Genomic DNA, 20,991 nt, shown 5'->3' with positions numbered 1-20,991 from the left:
TTGAATTTAAATTTTGAAGTGCCAACTTTATAATGTCTGAATTTTGAAGTGCCAACTTTATAATGTCTGATTTCAATGTGAATGCATATTTAAAATACTAACATAAATCAATGGAACTGTAACTGGATTTGCAAAGATGTCTACATATGTACTTTAGCATTTCATAAAGGAAGGCTCCTCCGTGCCACACAATCACACACATTCTTAACTCGTTAACAAAAAATTGTGTGCAGTTCCCCATATAGACACTAGGCAGCACTCTTGTAAGGCAAACTCAGGCTTCCCTACTAAAAATAAGTCTGGGTTCTGCTGGTAAAGTATAGTCACTGAGCTGATTCTCTTATTTAGTAGTAAGATGTTCAACTTGCTAAGCATGAGAAATGGAGAAGAAATGATTTATTCAGATACTCTAAAACAGACATTACAAGTAGCAATCTTGAAACCCCTATGAGGCCGGGCGCGGTGGCTCACGCCTGTAATCCCAGCACTTTGGGAGGCCGAGGCAGGCGGATCACAAGGTCAGGAGATCGAGACCACGGTGAAACCCCGTCTCTACTAAAAATACAAAAAATTAGCCGGGCGCGGTGGCGGGCGCCTGTAGTCCCAGCTACTCAGGAGGCTGAGGCAGGAGAATGGCGTAAACCCAGGAGGCGGAGCTTGCAGTGAGCCGAGATCGCGCCACTGCACTCCAGCCTGGGCGACAGAGCGAGACTCCGTCTCAAAAAACCAAAAAAAAAAAAAAAAAAAAAAAGAAACCCCTATGAATATGAGACTTAATGGGGCACCACATTTTGTATAGTAGACCCAGAACATACGAAATTATCAAGCACTTTGGTGGACGTGGGTAGCACTCAATTCTGTTTTGAACATTTTAAGCTCAGTACTTATAGATAAGTCTTTAAAGTAATTTTTCTCATTTCCACTATGTGCTTCCACATTCTACTGGTGCTATTTGGATAGAGGGGTACAGAAACGGTGGGAGAGAGAACATGTAGGGAATGCAGTCAGGGAAACTTTCTTTTCACCTGCACACACTTCAGCATAATTTAGCGCTGTATACTGCAAAATGCCGCATAGGTTTAGGAGACCTGGGTCCTGATCAGCTCACCTATGGAGTTTGGTGTGTCTTAGGGACCTCAAATCCTTAGGCAGATGAGAGAGGTGTTTATTTCTACTTTCTTTCTCTTTCCCACTGATCATCGCCCATGGTTACTCTTCCCTCTCATTCTCTGCTACTTCTTACATGTGCCTCAGGCTTTGTCTTCTGTTGTCAAAAGGAATAAACTGTTTGATTTTTACTAATGGTTATGGAAAAATTGTTATGTAGTGTAAACATGTGAAAGGAGAATAAGGAAACCATACTAAAGTAATCAAACTAGTTCTCAGTTTTTTAGCAATGTTGTTATGGTAGGATTTCATTTAGTGTGAGAAAGACTTTATGGGATCCTTGAATTTTGATACTCAAAAAGAATTTGCAGGCCTGGCATGGTAGCTCATGCCTGTAATCTTAGCACTTTGGGAGGCTGTGGTAGCTGGGTCACTTGAGCTCAGGAGTTTGAGACCATCCTGGGAAACACGACAAAACCTTGTGCTTACAGAAAATTAAAAAAAAATTTGGCTGGGTGCAGTGGTGCATGCCTGTAGTCCCAGCTACTCAGAAGGCTGAGGTAAGAGGACCACTTGAGCCCAGGAGGTTGAGGCAGCAGTGACCTGTCATGGTGCCATTGCATTCCAGCCTGGGCAACAGAGTGAAACCCTGTCTCAAAAAAACAAATGAAACAAACCAGAAAAAAATTTGTCTCACTGGCAGGAGGACATGTTCTATTCTGTCTTCTCACCCTCTCTTCACATCTTACGTAGTCCACTGAGGATGTGGAGTCTATTTTTACCTTCCTTGTCATTTAACCATCCATCTATCCGTCCATCCATCCATCTGTCCCTCCCTCCCTTCCTCCCCCTCTCCCCCTCTCTCTGGCTTTTTTCTGTTAGCTGGCAAACATGCCTCAGTGTACTTCGTACAACCACTGTTCAAGGCGAGATCTTATTGAATCAAAGATGATCTTCTGATTTTTCTCTTTTTAACTTTATACTCTAACTTCTAAGCATTACAAAGAAATTTCATTTCCTCATCAATTTAACCACCAAAAGACATAGGACACTCATTTTTCCAGAACCAAAATAAAAAATGGAAAAATATATAGATGTGTATATATTGTAAATAAGAATTTCAGATTATGTAAACAGCACTGAAACCCATTGGCCAAATTCCTACTCCTTTCTGGCTTGGGAGGCTTGAAGTGGCCATGTGTACCTTGCCCTGCCTGCCTTCTCCCCCAGTCCTGAGCTAGATTTGAGTCTGTGGGGCGTTTCCATGCTCTCCGAGTAGAAACGTGACTTGGAAGACAGGAGTTGGATTAGAGCGAATAGGATAGCTTCATAGCTTTCCTGGTCATCACTTCTGAACTGCCTCTAACCCCACCCCCACTCCCACCCCCACTCCCCCTCAGCTTGTGAAGCTTTAATTTCAAGGTTCCAATTTCGCTGTTCTTTAGTCACCAAGAGGAGATGGGACTCAGTAATGTTCAAGTGGCAAAAGTGTGACCCAGCTTCATGCCTAACCTACGGGGTTTTGGTCACAGTAGGCAACTGTGCCAGTTTTCTCTCCTCTTAGGTTAAGTGGGTCCTTGTAATTTTTTGAGCAATTGAGCCACAGTTTTTATTTTTATTTATTTTTTGAGACGGGGTCTTGCTCTGTCCCCCAAGCTGGGGTGAGATCTTGGCTCACTGCAACCTCCACCTCCTGGACTCAAGTGATTCTCACGCCTCAGCCTCATGAGTAGCTGTGATTACAGGCGTGTGTCACCAACATCTGGCTAATTGTATTTTGGTAGAGATGGGGGCCTCGTCAAGTTGGCCAGGCTGGTCTCGAACTCCTGTCCTCAAGAGATCTGCCCACCTCAGCCTCCCAAAGTGTTGGGATTACAGGCGTAAGCCACTGCCCCTGGCCAAGCCACAGTTTTTGGTCAAGGCATTGATTTTGTTAATATGCAAATCTCTAACTTGAGAAAGTTATCTTCATTATCACCTGTTACGAGAGGTTAGTTGATCTGAAAACCTTGCTGTCAGAGAAAAAGGTCCTGGGAGAAACACAACTCAGGAGAGAAGTTTTGACAGAGAAGGGGATAATCTTCTGGGCTTTCGGTCTTGCTTAAGAAGAAGGCAGGCTCAGAAAGCACACTGGATAAGGACCCTGAGGGCCTAGTACATGAAAAGGGTGCAGTAAATGCTGACAGAGAGATAGATGGGCATCAAAGACAAATCACAGCTGCCCCGCAGGCCCCCTTGGCTCTACCCCAGGGATGCTCGGCCAGGTTCTGGCCAGGGTTTGGCTGGGCAAATGCACCGTCTGCAGCACAGGCCTCTGGATTCCCTTCCTTGTCCATGTTCCCAATAAACCTCATATCTCTTTTGGTCCCTGCCTTGAATTCCAGCAATAACAATTCATTTGTGCTTTTGAATGCTTTGTGTACACTGTCTCATGATTTAGATGCTATGGCAGAGCTGAGGCAGGGGCTGCCCCAGCTGTGCAAGGCAGCCATGGGGACTCCAGAGATGCCTCTGAGTGTGAGTGCTTGGGTCACATCAGACTCTGCAGCCTCATCTCAGGCCATCCGACTTGAGTCATTTCACATGCGATTTCTTCCAATGAGCCCAAACTCCCATTCACCAGGTTATTTTTCTTTTGTGATTCTATCTCTTGCAGCTCTGAGACTCATTTGGTCCTGGGGTTCTTGGCTGGCCAAGACTTCTGGGAGGGAAGGGAGAGTTTAATTAGAAAAAGATCTCCTGCTTATGATGGTGATTACTGTACTTTATCAAGGGGCTCAGTCTTGACCCCATTTTTAGTGCTTTGCTGGAGAAGCCAGTCATTAAATTCCCATTGCTGACAGAAGCTTCCTTACTGCTGTTCCGTGGTTGGAAATGGAAAAGCACCTCTCTCCCCACCTCCATGCCTTTAGCTAAATGAAATGGTTCTGTGAAAAGGCTCTGCACAAGGCTTTCAAACCACTCCACAGTGCTTCAGGTAAGGTCAGAGAGAGTTTTTAGTGAAGATTTTATTAGCCCAAACTTTGAGGCTTTCATTGCCTTTACCAGGAAATAGAAGCACATCCTCTCTGAGTGCTAAGGTCACAGCTGTTGAAGTGCATAGAGCCAGGGGCTCAGAATGCCTTCTTCTGATTAAGTGTAGTTAGCCTAAGGCCAAACATTTGTAAGAGTTGCAGCTTGTATGTTTAAAGAGTAAGGTTGGGTTGCACAGGATAGAGCTTCGGGTCTGGGGATCTGGGAACTGCACGTCACGGGTCCTACCTTAATCTTGCTTCTGTGACTTAGAGGCCATGTGCTCTGTCCCCCCTTCCCCAGACTTTTTTTTTTTAAAGGCTATTGTTGCAAAGGAAATGGCCTGGCTGCCCATTGGCCCAAACAGAACTCTTCAAAGGGCAGCTTAACTTCCAAAGATGCATTCTCCCTGCACCAGAGGCAGGAGAGGGACTGACAGGGCCAAAGATCCCTGGGGGCGACTCCCATAGGCCAAGGGCCACTTTCCCTTTGTATCTCCCACAAACTGCATGATCCAGTTCTTAGCAAGTCTTCGTGTTCATAGTGTAATCGCATGGCAAGGCTTGTGTTACCTGAACATACAGTCGCTTTAAAAAAGTGAGAAGTGAATGGGGAAGTGCATGCAGGGTATAATGTGTTCTAATGTTCCTGATGACCTGAAGATCTGGGTATCAGGATAAGACCTTCAATTTAAAAAAAAAATTCAAACTTTCTGTCATCATGTGCTATAGTTAGGGTCTGTTTTTTTCAAGGAAAGAATTGGTAGTCATCAATGTAGCCTGTTTCCAGAAGAGGAGGGCTCCCTGACTAAATATCTAAGAATGTTTATCTTCCTCCCCATTACGGGGTTGTTCATTTTGGTAAAGGAATTGTTTACTCCAGGGCCCCCCTTCACAAAATTCTTAAATCTTGGGTAAGTAAAAGATACGCAGCTCTTGTTATTCATGGACACTTTAGTTTGAATTACTTTGGCTAATAACTTTCTAATGGTAGCTAGCTGAGGGCTTAGGGAGAGAGAAAGTTTCAGGTTAGTGGTGTATGTGCGTGCGCTTGTGTCTGTGTGTGTTGGGGGAGTGCTAGCAGGTGGGGAGGGTGTTGAGTACCTTGGTTGGGGGGTGGCATACTCCAATGACAATTTATTGCTCTGTTGCAGTTTTCCTGAGAACACTATTTCTGTGGCATCAACACCCTCTACAGGGTCACAAGCCATTGTTTTCTCCCTGCCCTTAATGCCAGCCCAATTATTGAGCAATATAGCCAACCAGTTAGAGAGACCCAATTAAAAGCATTTCACTGTGCCCACTCCCTTCCTTCTTTAAAACAACCATTGAGCTGAATAATTGGATCGTCTTCTCATGGCTTTTTAATCTTTTCTGCTTGTAAATGAATTATTTTTTGTTTTTGGGAGGAGGGTAGAAAAAAAATCTCCCATCTATAAAAGACTTTAATTTGTTTCTTAATCTCTTCCTTGGGATGGTACCTTAATTCAGGAATCCAGGCTGTAGACAGGCTGTTATTCGCGGGCACCCACTAGCATGGCTTGATGAGTTGTTAAAATATTGGTGAACTTTTTCTCCTGGTTGGAGTTAGCTGCTGCCCTGAAGCTCCTGAAAGCCCCACCAGCTCCTTCACTGGAAGCTCCCACCTCCCCACAGTTCAGTATTCAAAGGGTTAATGCCTAGCATCACACAGGCCTCCCGACCTGCTCCAGCTCATTAGCCAGTTGAAAGCTTCTGGGGGATGATATTTTGTGACTCTCCCTTACCTTGCCAAGCACTGTGATTTCAGTGCCATTCACATCATTTTCCAAGGGGCTGCAAATCTGGTCTGTGGGACAAATCAGCCCCCTTCCTATTTTATAAAAAAATTGTATGTGAACACAGCCATACTCATTTACACTCATTTTGTAAACACTCATTTACAATAGTGTTATGGCTGCATTCACGCTACAAAAGCAGAATTCAGTAGTTGCAACGGAGACCTCATCACCCCAAAAGGCCAAAATATGTATTTATTTGGCTTTTTGCAGAACAAGTTTGCCAATCTTTGTTTATCCATTCCTCAGACCATCAGCAGGTCTGAGTCACTTGCTTGCTGACCTGTAAACATGGTGCCTGTGACTTGGCCAAAGAGCTTCTTGTTTTCTTGGCCCCTCCTTACCCATTCACCCTATATCAATCTACTGCTGGTAATAAACAAAAAAGATAATGAAAACGGGGAAGCTTTTTTTTAAACAAATGTCAAAAAAAACCCTTTGAGTATTTCTGACATTTCAAAAAAAAAAAAAAAAAAAGGTGGTGGTTCCTTATTTGCATGGAGCTTTATGTGGTTCAGAAAGCCCATCTGTAATCCATTTGAGTGGAAGTCCCATTTGTCACTGCTGTCAGGATGGTAAAACATATTTGAAATCTTTTTGTTTTAAAGAAAATAGAAGGCTTTGCGACACTTGACATTGAGCTGAAGACTTTGCAACTCTCAGGGAAATGTCAATTCTGAGAAAGACTTGTGCAAAGTTAGAGTTGGACAAAATAATTACTCTTGAAAAAGGATTTTGCTTTTTGCTTAAACACATTCCGTTTTTCCCCAAAGTCCCCAGGTTCCTAAAACAACAAGTCATGAGAGGGTGAGGGCTGGGGTTGCCATCACAAGCAGTCGTCTTGACTTCACTTACCCACTCAATGGAGGGATCAGCAGCATGAACACACAAAATGGCAGAGAATCCACACAGCACTTCCATTTAGCATTGGGGTGTGTTTTGTAGCCACTTTTAGAATAAACATTTTGGGCCAGGCGTGGTGGCCTGTAATCCCTGGAATCATACCTGTAATCCCAGTACTGTGGGAGGCAGAGGTGGGTAGATCACCTGAGCTCAGGAGTTTGAGACCAGCTTGGCCAACATGGTAAAACCCCATCTCTACTAAAAATACAAAAATCAGAGAGCATGGTGATACATGCCTGTAATCCCAGCTACTGGGGAGGCTGAGGCAGGAGAATCTCTTGAACCCAGGAGGCGGAGGTTGCAGTAAGCTGAGATCGCGCCATTGCACTCCAGCCTGGGAGACAAGAGCGAAACTCCGTTTCAAAAAAAAAAAGTATTGCTTGAGGTAAAAATGGTAAGTGTTCTCTATTAAATAAACTCATCAACATAGAAAAATACAATGAGGAAACTTAAAAAAAAAAAAAAGAGAGCATTTTAAAGCCCTGGTTTCATTTTTGAGAAAATGTGTCTGATATTTTCGTGCTCCCTTAAATTTACGATCCATGTTAGGAGGAGCAGAAAACCGGGCCACTTTACCCAAAATCTCCTCGCCACCAGACACTCCTTGAGCACCTTCTTCCATTCTGAGGAGTGACTGTCACAGAAATGACCTCATCAGAAAAGACGTGTCCCTTTACAGTCCTGCTTTTTCTGGAGCAGAGGAATGGTTGCTTTGCTGGCAAGGTTATTTTTCAGTTTTCGTTCTTGATCAATTAAGGGAAGATGCTGTTTAGGTCCATTCAGGGGTTTTGTTACCAGACTGGAAGACAAGTTAAATAGTGGCCAGGTGACTTAGGAGACCCAATCCTAAGGGAGATAACCTTACCGAAGAAGATGAGATCATTGTGCCTCCCCATTTCCCACAGGGTCTAAAATGGCGGCCAGCTTAGGCTGTCCAGGCTCAAAGGCAAAATCGACAAAGCCTCAAGCAAACTCGCTTTCAATTTGCAGATAATCTGAATGTGCCCAAAGACTCCGAAGGCTCTTCTTAGGGAATTATCACATTACTATATTATTGTTTCTCTAATGTTCTGTGTCATTTTCCTTTCCCACTTGCTCCCATCCACCTATTATTTTTCACTCAGATTTTCTACACATGTTTGAAAGAGCTGGGAAGAAAGAGAAAATCAAGGAAAGAAGGGTGGAGGTAGTGGGGGATCAGAAGAGTAAGAGAATGGCAGTGATCACACAAATCTTTGAAAAGAAAGAAAAGGAAAAAATGCAAAAAAAAAAAAAAAAGACCTACTATCATCTTAAGTGACAAAAGGAATATTAGAAATCCATCTCATAGGGACATAACAATCTTATGTCCTATCACAGGACAGTGCTAGAGGAGCTGTCTCAGAGGGGGCTGCTGAGGGCCTGCAGAATCTTCAGGGAAAACTTCAGAAATAGGCAATTTTTATAGGTCATTTTATTTCTCTGAATAATGAGCTTCTACATGAAAAAGAGTTGGCTTTTTAAAAAAGGAGAGCGAGATTGACAGTACTAAAAGGAAAGAGGAAGTAGGGGTGTGTGTGTGTGTGTGTGTGTGTGTGTGTGTGTGTGTGTGTGTAGTGTCATGGGAACAGAGAATGGAGGCAGAAGATAGGACATAAAACAATACTGTAATATAAGGACAAGGCATTAGGAAGAACAGGCCTGGATTCAAATTCTGGTTTTGCTATTTTTTTATCATATGAACCCCAATTCTTTCATGTGTAAAATGGAACCAATAATAAACTCCCACCTTGCACAGGACATTGTGATGGTTTAATGAGGTAAGATATTTAAAGTGTTTCAAAGTATCACAGATATAGCAAATAATGTGTGTGTGTGTGTATGTGTGTTTTCCCTTTGTTTCTTGTTTCTACCTAGGGATCCAGTCTGCTTGTCTTCTTTCCTTTCTCCCCCTTTCCTCTTCCTCTCTCCTTCAAACCTTTCTCTTTTCTTTCTTTCTCTCTCCTTCCCTTCTACTCTCCTCCCCCGATTTTTCCTTCCTTCCTTTCTCTTTCTTCCCTCCTGCTCTCCTTTCTTCCTCCCCCTACTTTCTCCTTCCTTCCTTCCCTTCTTACTCATCCAGTTTGTCCTTCCTTTCTTTCTCCCTCCTTCCCTCCTTCTCTCCTTTCTTCCTCATCCCACTTCCTCTTTTTGGCACCTGGCAGAGAGCAGACCAGCTCAGATCTCATATAGTAGGCCAAATAAAACATTTTTTGTTGGAAATATATAAAGCAAATGTTTCTTACTTAGAGGATATACACAAAAAGGAATTGCCACTCTCTTTTTCATGAGAAGCCAGGAATAAGTCTTGAGCACACAACCAACAATTATGGGGGAAAAAATTCTTGATTATCTGAGTGTCAGAAGAAAGAAAGCAGAGGCCAACAGGTTTGAGTTGAGTCTAGTTATGTGCTTAGTGCTCTTCAGGATCTAGTTATTTTTACTTGCCAACTCGTGTTCCCCTGGAGCTCCACTCTCTGGTAATGTGAACTGGGGAAAAGGCAAGGCCAGGTGTCAGTCCTGGTGTCCTCCCACGCGCCAGATGTCAGTCCTGGAGAGTGGGAGGGGTGGTAGGGTTGCGCCCCAGGCACTGCGGGGCTACTGTAAAGCACTCCCATTTGCCATCCTTGTACCAGGGAACTCCTCTGATCTTTATATGTTTAGGAAGGAACATCCTTAGCAGGAGGTGGTCTCCTTAGTTTATAATTCACCAACTTTGGTGCTTAGAGGGAAAGCTGAATGCTTGAGGGATCTCATTACTTATTTTCAATACACGTGAAGACAATATCAGTTTGATTTTTGGAAACTGTTGTAAAGCATTAGTAAACCTCCACGATCTCTGTAAAAAGTGTACTTCTTTTGCAGTGTAGGCTTTAGGCTGAGCAGAACTTGCCTTTCCAGTTGAAAACCGAGAAACTTACAAAATGGGGAACATAGAGGAGTCTAAAGAATTATTATCATCTGAATAACATACTGGTGAAGTTGTGGGGTAAAGGGAACGTTTGTACACTGTTGGTGGGAGTGTAAATTGGTTCAATCATTGTGGAAAGCAGTGTGGCGGTTCCTCAAAGAGCTAAAAACAGAACTACAATCAGACCCAGCAATCCCATTATTGGTTATTTACCCAAATGAATATAAATCATTCTACCATAAAGACACATACATGGGTATGTTCATAGCAGCACTATTCATAATAGCAGAAACATGGAATCAACCTAAATGTCCATCAATGGCAGATTAGATAAACAAAATGTGATACATATGCATCATGGAATACTATGCAGCCCTAAAACAGAATGAGATCATGTTTTGGGGGTAACATGGATGGAGCCAGAGACCATCATTGTTAGCAAATTAATGTAGGAACAGAAAATCAAATACCACATGTTCTCACTTATAAGTGGGAGCAAAATGATAACACATGGGCACAAAGAGGGGAACAGATAATGGGGCTGACTTGAGGGTGGAGGGTGGAAGGAGGGAGAGGATCAGAAATAATAACTGTTGGGTACCAGGCTTAGTACCTGGTGATAATCTGTATAACAAACTCCTATGACACATGTTTACCTATGTAACAAACTGCACATGCACCCTTGAACCTAAAATAAAAGTTTAAAAAAAATGACTTATTATCAGCTGAAAATGTGTCTGGTTGAAGACAAGGAAGACACCCTGGTTTATAACGACTTGAACAAACAGGAGTTTATTTTTCTCCTATAAGAAGTTTAGAGGCTGATGGCTGTTGTTCTTGTGTGATGGGCTCAGTGATATAAGGGTTGATGTATCTGAGGGTCTTTTAGCCTTTTTTTGTTCTTATTTCCTCTTACGAGCAAGACTGGCTGCTCCAACTCCAGAAATCTTGTCAGTAATTGAGCAGAAAGGAGGGAAAAGGCGTCACTGCCGGATACAACTGTCTTCTTTATCAGAGGAGCAAACACTTTTCTAGAAACTTTAATCACACTTCTACTTGTATCTGATTGCCTATAACTGTGTTACATGGCTATCTCTAACCTAAGAAGAGGCTAGGAAAGAAAGTAGAGGCATGTGTCAAGCATAATTCTCAAGACATGACTCTCATACAGATAAAGAATAAGTGTGTGTCAACATTTATTTAATCTATTAATGAGGCAACCAGCAGGATAGGCAAAGATGGTTAGAAGGAAAATTTGAGGAATAACTTGCAGAAATAAGTTTGCTAGGTTAGAGATGAAACTGGTTAATGTCCAATAGGACAATAAAACCATAACCTTTGATGTTATCTTCTCCAATGGACAAAGTCATTGGCATGCCTACTACACAAAAGTATATTAATATGTAATATCACAGAATATGGGCCTTAATTAAGAATATCATGAAATTACGGATATATTCTCCTAGAGAATTAAATAATCCATGGGTGGGCCCATCAGACAATGCTGCAGTATGACATTACAGGAACATGAGTCATCTTTTTGCCTTATTTCTAAGTTTTGGAAAAGTTTTCTTAGGTAGGGGAATTGGTGTTGGGTTCACCAGCTTATCACATCTGCTACAGGGACACTTGTGCAGGTGGCATGGTAAAAATCAACATTTGTTATTGGATTTTATGGGTCATTTTGGGTCATGAAGTTTTTGAAAAGGTGGGACAGATATTCCAAATACTTTCAAAATTCATATATTAGTGTCCTACTTTTAGAAAGTTGAGCACCAAAATAAACTTAAAACCGTCACATCAAGAGGTATATCTTTTCATTAGAAATGGATCCTGCACCTCACAGATGGATTTGCCAACAGGATTCTATCTATTAATAACTACTACTCTGATTGTGAAATATTTGATTAATAAAAAATTTTGATTTACTTCAGCTTTCCAGGAATACATCTCTTGCATGGAGTACAATACACTTGAATCTGAATTTTATTATTGTCTGAAGACATCTTTCTTCCTGTCATAATTGCAGAAAGCTTTCTTTAAATTGTATTTGTAAGGCTTGCTTTGGAAGCTCCGCAAATCTCCCAACCACGAAGATATTATGGAAAGGGTTTCCCATTGAAAGGAAAAAAAAATGTGTATTCTTCTAATGTCTGCTGGACTTTTTATGTTGTTAGAATTCAGTCAGAATTGGAAAGGTCTCCTCCCATCTAGAGGGAATAAAATAAATTGATTTATGATTTTTAACAAGCATGACTGAATAAGGAAGCGTGCCTATATAATTTCAAAGTTATAAAAAGATATTAATCATAATTAAATTTCCTCTAAGAAGACATTTGAAACAGAGATCAGATGCCAGGCTAATTGATTACACAACTATTTGATAGTCACTCTGGCAGAGGCAGGGATAGAACAGTTTAGACTCAGTGTCCAAATATTTAACACCTGGTGGGAAGCAGGGAAATGGAACAAAGGCTGTAATGAGAAATAATAGAAATCAGCTAGAAGGGCAATGGACATGTCCCTCTTGATTATGTAGTATGTAAAGAGGAAAAGCGATTAATAGAAATAAAAGAATGAGAAGCAGGAATGACATTTTTTTTTTCTCAGCTGCAGACAGAAACTACACACTTGTAAAGGTCATGTCCAGCCATTTAGACATAAAATATCCATCTTAAAGAAAAGTAATGTTGCTTTAAAATGGAAATGCAGGGACTTTATGTGCTGCCAGATTTCTGAATTCTTGTGTTCCTTTTAGTTGTAAAATAGTATAGTTTTCAGTCAGTGAAACTTTTCTGTATAAAACCAGTGGACCAAATAGTTTTTAGTAGATCTAGCTTGGAATTGCTTAAAAGGAATAGTGGTTTTGATTTTCTGGGTTCTTATGTTTTAAGGCTCTTTCTTTTCTTCTTATATGGGAATTAAATGCCCACAGACTGGAGAGAAAAGAGACGAAAGGAAGTGTTTTTTATGTGGTGAGATGTTGTCTGCAGTGGTCTGGAATGGGTGCCAGAATGAACCCTAATTTACCTGAAGCTGCCAAAAGGACTTTTTTTTCTAATCGTTTTCATGAGCTGATCACGTGGTTGGCATTTCCTTTTCTGATCTTTGTCCCATGATGTTCCACACAGCATTATAAACCTGGGCGAGAAGGACAGGGGAGACACTGCCCTGGTAGAACTATCTGTTCTTGTTACACTAACCATCCATTTCTGCTGTTTGACGAATACTGCATTCATCTCTGGCAGTGACCTCTCTTGCACTCCATTACTGGCTGGTGTGTTTAAAAGCTCCGGTACCTTAGATGGATGCTTCTAGAGAGATACACTTCTTAAACTATTAATAGTTCCCAGGGAGGAACTTTTGTTTCTGCCCAGTGTCCTTTTTCACTTTCTCATTTTCTTTTTCTCTCTGGAGATCTCAGAGCACAGTTTTCTCCTGAGGGCTTAGTTATACTGTCCTGTCCTCCACAACTGTTCTATAGGTGGCTGTTGAATTTAGGACACCCCATTTGTCTTGAGAGCTTCTGTTTTGGGAAGGCATGGAGACAGCTAGTATTTGCTGCCTTACAGCTTAGGGCACGGAAATGCAGGGAAAGGATGCTAGCCTGAAGTCATGTGGAGAGTGGAAGCCCGAGACCCACCCGGAACTCAGGTCTTTGACTTGATTGACTACTCTCATGCTTATATTGCTTCTCAATGAATACATATGCACTGTGTTGCATAATGCCACTCTTCTACTGACTCCCATGCCTATCCAAAAAAAGAATATCCAAAGACAAATAAGATGCTCAGTGTGGATGCATGGAGGGCTCACCCTTTGTTTAGGAAGGAATCACTGAGAAAGCTCAGTAATCATGTATGCAAAGCTTGCTAATGAGGCATGAGGCACTTAGCACAAAGTAGATGGTATTCTAGGTTGTAATTTGATATTTTAAAATGTGAACTTTCTCTGTTATTCCTTCCAAATGGAGAAGTGCACTATACACACATCATACATTGAGGCCCCTATAAGTACATGATGCTCGTTTTAGGTGATGGATTGAAAGATTTATGAATCTTAGCAATGGAAGGGATTTTAGACATGAACTGATTAGCGTGAAATATGCTAAAGATCCATCTCCCTTAACTCAGGCATTCTACTTCTAGTACATTTTAAATTGTAGGCTCTCCTGATTGCCAGGTGAATCACAATGAACTTGAAGTCCAGCAAGACCCCGAGCTCATTTTCTCATAGACTGTTGTTAGGTCACTTTTCCCTTATCTTGCGTTTTTGCAGTTGAAAATTTAGATCTGCGAGCTGCCTTTTTACATGTCCTTATTACGTTTCATTTTCCTGAACAGTAAAAGTAATTTTGAATTCCTGTCCTGTCATCTATCAAAAATCTTGGTGTCATTCTTGGCTCCTTGCTTCTTCACATACCTTATACTCATTCTTTATCACCTCAGCCTTAAAGTCTATTGAATGCTGTTACTTCTCACGCATTTGCTATTATCATTTAGCCAAAGCTATTGTCATCTCCTGCCTGCAATGACATTATTAACAGCCCTACCTGGCCTTTCTGCTTCCACCTGTATTCTCCTAGAGCATTTCCTCCTCCATTGATATAGGTTACGTACTTTCCTTCTGAGAGGAGGGGAAAGGGCACAGACACATGAAGAACTAGCAGCCTCAGTCATGGGTCAAAGGTAAATACAAAGCCCAATTTGCTGGGTTTCAACAAAAACTAACTTGTCAGTTGCAGCAGCTCCGGGTCAAGAAAGGGAGGGACACAATGCATGTCAAAGGTGTCCTCATTGTGATATCCCTTGATCCAGGCGTGGCTCTCTGTTTCAGGGGCACAGAACTTTTCTCTTTTTTTTATTTTGCATGATTTGAATTCAAGCAACACAATGATTTCACTGATAGTTGGATATAAAATGTATAATCAGTGATTGAGGATGTGACCTGAGTGAGTTCCCAACACTGTGATTGAGATCACACAATGATATGGCTATGGTTACATGACTTGGTGAAAAAGAAATGAATGTTCAAGTGCCAGGACATACAGAAAGACAACTGACAAATAAAAAGAAAAAATATAAGGAGACTACCAGACTCCCTGTTGTCTGCCACCCAACAGAAACCAGATGGTCAGAGCTTATAATTGAAACCTGTCTCCTGAGCATTACTGCCACTTACAGAGGGGATAAAACAGTAGTCATGTGTAAAACAGAACCAGACCTGGCCAAGAACCAGTCTTCATCCAGAAACTGAAAGACAAACAGAAATAGAAACTGAGTCACAGGGAGTTAAAGTTATGTTTCCATAGCTTTTTATTCAAGAAGCTGAAAAAGACAAACTTGAGTGAAGAGGTGAAGTGGTATATTTCTCAAGTAATATATCTTATTTAGCTCCAGGGGGTGAAAGAAATAAAAGCAATAAGAAAACAAAAGGATTTTTACTTGCAATGTTTTGCAAGAAAGACCAGCCTTTAGAACTGGCTCTCCAGGTAAAGGACATGGCAAGCATTTATGGAAAGAAGCTCTTTAAGGTTATCACTAGTTAACTGTTCATGATGGGAAACGATAGTGGTTTTTTCACATAATTACTACATCTGTAGGGTCATCACACATCTGCAGATGCTGGCATTGCAAAAGTCAGGGGCAAATATGTTCACTAATGACTTAGCAATTTCTGAGAAAGGGCTCAAGGTCTCATTTATTTTGAGGACTAATTCTAGATGGGAAATTTCTGTTTTTAAAGTTTACTTCATGATGTAAAGATACTTCTTAAACACGTGCTCCCCACCAGCCCTGACTGTGGTATGTGGTGTGTTTGGTCACTATGGTGGAAGGGCAAAGTGTTAGTTTTGCTTATTCATTATGTTTATTAGATTTTTGTTTAATGTCTATCCTCTGCCTTTAGAATGAAATCTCAATGAAAGAAAAGACTTGGTGTTTTTTGTTTTCTGCTGTATCCCAATGCTTAGAACAGTATTCTGGTACATAGTAGGATACATGACTGGATTTGAGGTAGTAGGTCTTCATTTCAGCTTTGGGTTGTCCATGAATTTGATAAAACTACTTTCTGTGTCTTCATTCTAGTTGTTGATAGTGCCAGTGAACATTAAAGGCAGAATCTTTGAGCAGATCAACATTAGTGGAAAATAATCCACTAATTGACAGCTCTTAGGGACAGTTAAAGGAGTGATTTCTCCCATACCAGTGTCTCCACATTCTTTGAAGGCTTCATCTACTTCATCAAAGTAGATGAATTGGTAGAAGAAACTTCACTTAGTGCTATGAGTGAGACAAAACCAGATAGTAATGTCTGCTTCAGAAAAATCCCTATAAGGTAAGAGTTTATTCCTTCTCCTTCTGCACATGGCTGAGTCTAGACAGTAGTCTTCACTGTATTGACTATTATCAATATCTTATCAGAAAGTCTGATTTATGGAATTAAAGTTATTTTTTTCATTAAATAGTTTAAAAAATGTTAAAATTAGTTTCATCATAAATTAACCACCTATTATCAGTAAGTTATTAGTCTGAGGATTAGATATAAAAAAAAAGGGATATATGACTTCTGCCTTGAAAGAGCTAAAAGTTTTATGGGAAGAACCCTGTATAAATAATCATGATTGTGTATTGAAAGTGTTTACAATGTGCTATGGGAGTACTCAACAAGACTAGTTAGGGAAGAAGAAAGGCCTCCATTTAAATTATTCAGGTCATTCATGATAGGGGCTGTCATGAAGGCAGAGGTAGTAGTTATAGAGAAAAGACAGAAATGAAAAATGTCAAAGCATTTAATGTTTATTAATAGCAAAATTATTGAGCTGCTCCTGTATGACAAACATTAGGCTCAGTACTGAATTATAGAGATGAATAAAACATAATCTCAACCTTCTGTGGTAGAAGGACATGAAAATAAATGCAAAGATAGAGGTACATATATATGCTATGAGCTCAAAGAGGGAGGGTGAGGTGGCAGGTGGTGGGAGGGGAGATTATTGATGTGCTGTTGAGCTGTCTCGATATAAGTTTCCCAGATGGATCAGGTTGCGGAAGGCATCCTAAGAAGAAGAGAATGTGTTTAGGCAAAGAGGTTCTGGAAAAGTTGAGTCACCTCTACTTGAGGTAATAAATGTAGGAGAAGATTTAGATAAGTTTATCATTTAGCTTTTGCTGTGCACCAAACCACCCCAAAACTTAGTGGCCAAAAAGAAAAACTAATAAATAAACAACTATTTATTTATTTTATGATTCAATGGACCAGCGATTTGGGTTGGGCTCTGATGGGTGATTGTTCTGGTTTTAGCTGGGCTCACTTATATATCTTCCATTGCTCCCAGGGTGGGTGGTCATAGCTGATCTAGGATGGCCTTGGCTGGGATGACTCATTTCTGATCTATGTGGTATTCTATCACCCTGTAGGTTAGCCCTGGCTTATTCATGTAGCCACTGGGTAGAATTTCAAGAGTGAGCAGAAATGTGGTCAAATCTTCTGAGGCCTAGGATAAGAATGTGTACAGCATCACTTCCGTGGCATTTTATTGGACAAAGCAAGTCATACGAGATTAGCCTAGCTTTATGGAGTGGGGAAATAGGCTTCACATCTTGATGGGAGGAGCTGAAAATTCACGTTGCAAAGATCATGGATTCAGGGAGGTGTGAACAGCTGTGACCCTTTTCGCTATTTACTGCAATATGTTTGAAAATGGAAAAGAAAGATACTGATGAGTTCTTTTCTCTGCAAATGAGAAATGGGGTAGAAAACTTGAGGAAAGTGACAAATGTTTGGAGTACCAAGTTATAAATAATAGAATAGGGGTATGATCAAACAAAATGCATAGTTTACGAACATGGAGGGTTTAATTGTGAGTGGAAACTGTACATTGACTTGAAACCATACATTGGAAACCAATCATTATGTTTAGGCAGTTTTCTCCCCAGTTGACTGCAATTAACATTGAGGATTTACTTGTATCACCATGACTATAATGGCTTTCTCATGACATGCTTGTAGAATGCTGGCCAAGTCTGGAGTTGACTCTTGTAGCGTTATTTATTGATTGATGCAAAATGACATGGTGGGGATTTCGAATTAAATTCATTGGAGAGTTTTAGTGGAAGAGTGAAGTGATCTGACTTAACATTTCAAAAGGATCAAGTGGTGACTGTCTTGAAAATAGACTTTACCCTTGAGATGTGGATTAAAGGCAGAAGCTGAGAGACCAGTTAGCAGGCTGTTGCAATAGTGCAAAATAGAAGGGCTGGAGGTAAGTGGTACAGTTGGTGAGGAGTGGTCAATCTTTTCTGTTTTTTTTTTTTCCCTAAAGAGATGAGGCCTCCCCTGTCACCTATGCTGGAGTACAGTTGTACGATCTTAGCTTACTGTAACCTTGAACTCCTGGGCTCAAGTTATCTTTCTGCCTCAGCCTCCCAAGTAGCTGGTTACAGGCCCATGCCACCATGCCTGGCTAATTAAAAAAAATTTTTTTTTTAGACATAGGGGTCTGTGTTGCCCAGGGTGGTCTCAAATTCCTGGGCTTAAATGATCCCCCCACCTCAGCCTTCTGAGTAGCTGGGATTACAGGCATGCGCCACTGCACCCAGCTCACCTTTTAATGCTTTGATCGAAATTATTTTCAGGGCTTATCACATAAATGGTACCATGTTTTCTCTTGGTTCTCTCAAGGAACTTTCTTCACAAGTTTTTTAGGAGTGTATATTGAACAACCTCTGGTATATGAATGATCTTTGAGTTTACACTTGAAAAATAGGGATATGAGGAAGAGGATGAGGTGGAAATAAGAACATTACTGAGTCTGATTTGTGCCAGGCCTGGCTCTAGGCACTTTGCCTATATTGTTAGTCAAGGAGAAGAGAACATCTTGCCAAAAGTACTGCTTTGGTTTTCAGCTTGTTTGGTTTTATCCTGGTCAAAGAAACTGGAGTAGTTTGGCAAACTCTGTTTTAAGATTTTCATGATTAGGCCAGGAGAGTGAACGATGCTGTTCAAATATTTATTGAGCGCTATGTGCCAGCTACAGTGTAGGTGCTGGGGATATGAAGACAATTATTCACATTAACAGCCCTCAAGATGCTTGCAGTGTTGTGGTCATACAGATAAGCATGCAAGTAATTTTAATACATGACTATGGGTGCACATGTGACAAGCATCTATGTCAGCTTTGGGACTGCCAGACAAGAGAGGACTTCCTGGAGAAAGAAGACCAGAAAGATGAATAGGAATTACTTGGGCAAAAGTGAAGAAGTAAGACGATAGCGTTTCAGACGGAGAGAACAGAATATGCAAAGATTGGGAGATGAGAAAGAGATAAATTCAGAGTGCCTCAAATGAAGGATGATGGGAAGTTGTGAAAGATGAGACCAGGTTAGATAAATAGGCCCTCATAAGCCACAAGACTTCCACGATATAATTCTTCCATCAAGTTCCTGTTCCCTGGCCTGTTTTGTTCTGGTTTTGTTTGAGCTGTTTGGGTTTTCCTATTTTCTGTCAATAAGGATGTTAGAAATGAATCAAGATGATGCAGGATGCACTATCAGCTGCTGCAGATTTATTACTGATCTTAACAACCTCCGCTCTTAACTTGCCGACTTTAGTGTTTGCTTCTATTGTTTATTCTCGATGAGCACGTAAAGATACCAAGAACAAAGACCCTGCCACTGCAGCTTCTAACTTGTAGTAGATAACATGTAAACAAGACCCATGTACACATATTATTGGTGAGTCTATTTTCTTTCTTGTCTTTTATCTCCATCGTTTTATTCTTATTTTATTGGAATCACTCTCCCGTGATGATCAGGGCAGGAACTATGCCTCACATCAGCCCTGGAAACACATCGAGTCTGTTCATAGACTTCATAAAGGGATAGGGACTCTAGGTGAAGGAGAAAACACAAACTTCAGTTCAGTAAAAACTTCTGCTTGAAGAGGGATACTTGATAACAGCGACAACAATACATTCTCTGTCCCCTCCCTCCCGAAATCCTCCAGCTTGCCCTGAGTCAGCCTCATCCTGTCCTTCCAGCCCATCCTCTTGCTACCCTGCAGTGAGAGGTGTTAGACCCCTCATTTATTCCTAAAGAGACTTTGCCTCTGGAAGCAGTTTTATAGGTTATCTGGATTATTGTTCCCCGTCCCACCCAAACCACATCTTCCAAGAGGTTAAAGAACTTGCCTAAGGGCACAGGCCCAGGCGACTGCAGGGTCTAGATGAGCCCTTTGACTTGGAGCTGGGGGTTGTTCCCTTTGTCTTTTGACTCCCAACAGAGGCAGAAATCAAATGATGAAAAACAGCAGTCTCAAGATCCTGTGACTTTTTACTTGAAGTGACTACTCGTTCAGGACATTTGGGCAGCTGGATGTTTTTGTTAAAGCAATTTTTCCCTAGACTGTCTTGCAAATGTATAAAATAGGGCAAATGGTATAAATCCTGACATTATCATAGGGATATTAAAAAATGATTAGTTATTGAGCAAAATGTTTTGCTATAAGCCCTCCTTTAATTTTCTAGGAAAAAAATATATACATTAACGTGTCTATAAATGATTAAAATATAAACATACTATATGTGTCTATATATGAATATCTATATATCTTTCTATCTCTCTATTCATCTAAGATTTACATGCAACTTTTGTAGGAAGCTAATGCAAGTGAGGCCTGTTCATGGACCAGGATTTTATAACCCATTCTAACTGCGTTAAAAGGCTCAATGAAAAGTTTTTGATTTTCATGCTAGGCTCTACAGCAATTTGTGGCAAGTCAATCATGGCTTATCCTGTAGAGTTCCAACTGCGTGTGTGACTGAGCCAGCAAACATAGGACAGGGCAGGAAATAGGAGATGCTTCAGTTATGTGGAGGTGAGGGTGGATATGGCTTACTCTGTCATGACAACACTCTGGCAAGCTTTTCTTATAAAAGGTTGCTTTGAATCTTTAGGCCAGGACCTATTCTGTGATCATTATAGCTTTTCAAGTTCTGACATCTACGTATCTCTTCAGTAGGCTCCTGTATGTCTTAGAATTTTAACTCTTTGTGATGCTGTGATAAGTAGGTAAGCAGTGGGAGGCCACCATATCTATTTCTTCTTGGAGAGTCAGAAGGATAAAGTTTCTTAGTCTATTCAGACAACTTAGACCTGTTTTAACAAAAATAGAAACATCTTAAGGCCTAAAAAACATTGCTAGTGAAAATTTACTAAATATATCC

This window comes from Macaca mulatta, chromosome 7 (genome assembly GCF_049350105.2).
Source record: "Macaca mulatta isolate MMU2019108-1 chromosome 7, T2T-MMU8v2.0, whole genome shotgun sequence".
In the NCBI taxonomy this organism is placed as follows: Eukaryota; Metazoa; Chordata; class Mammalia; order Primates; family Cercopithecidae; genus Macaca; species Macaca mulatta.
This window is presented reverse-complemented; position numbering follows the sequence as displayed.